The following is a 1,036-nucleotide window of genomic DNA, read 5'->3' as shown; positions in this document are numbered from 1 at the left end:
AAATAAATATTAAAAAAAATAAAGTCTCATGCAATAGCCAACTTTATTCAGAGCCCCAGACAATTCATACCCTGAGGGTTCAGAATGGTCACTTGAGTAAAGTTCTCATGGATTCAGGCTATATACAACGTGGCAAAAAAAAAGGATGGTCTAAACATTTGCTTGAAGAACACCAGCAAGCAATAAGGAGCAATCGGAAGTAAACTTCCTATCTGCTGCACCTGGAGGAGCACGGAAACACATTCCAAGAACAAGTCGTGTTTTGAAGAAACTGAGGTCACAAGACTCTTGTCTTGTTTTCTTGGAGTGTTCTCACAAGCACTCAGAATTCTCACCTGACTCCATTCCAGGACCATATTCTGTTTTTTGTTTGTTTGTTTTGTTTTTAATGTACATTGGTGTTTTGCCATGGGTGTCGGGTCCCCTGGAACTGGAAAATCCAGACAGTTGTAAGGTTGTGAGCTATCGTGTGGTTGTAGGAATTGAACCTGGGTCCTCTGGAAGAGCAGTCAGTGCTCTTAACCACTGAGCCATCCCTCCAGGCCCTTGGCCATTGATTTTTATCAATGTTCAACTGTCTTGTTCTTTAGAACTATCCCCTAGGGCCTCAGTGGTCATCCAAGGGAATCTCTGCATGGACGAAACTCCTGAAGGGACTTGGCAGAGCATGAACAGGTGACCACATGGACACAGGAGATCTTGGACTTATTCTTGGAACATCTTTAAGTTTGAGGTTCTCAGCAAGGGCAAAGCTAAAGAGAGGTGGAATAAGAATCACACTCTGGTGTAGATTTTAGAGCTTCACAGGACACATTAAGAATAGCTGCTCAGAGACTGTGTTATTGACACTATGGAGTTGGGAACCTGGGAAGGATGGGTGTTAGGTTATGAAGGCAGGAACTCAAGGCTGTACCCAGACTTCTTGACCCACCCTTTCTGAGTGCAGGAGGGGAGATGGCTCTTTCCCTTCCCTCCTTCCTACTTTTTTTCTTCTGTATAATTTTTATTCCATGTATGTATGTGTATGTATGTATGT

Source organism: Microtus ochrogaster, unplaced genomic scaffold, assembly GCF_000317375.1.
Source record: "Microtus ochrogaster isolate Prairie Vole_2 unplaced genomic scaffold, MicOch1.0 UNK47, whole genome shotgun sequence".
NCBI lineage: Eukaryota > Metazoa > Chordata > Mammalia > Rodentia > Cricetidae > Microtus > Microtus ochrogaster.
Note: the sequence above shows the minus strand (reverse complement) of the source record.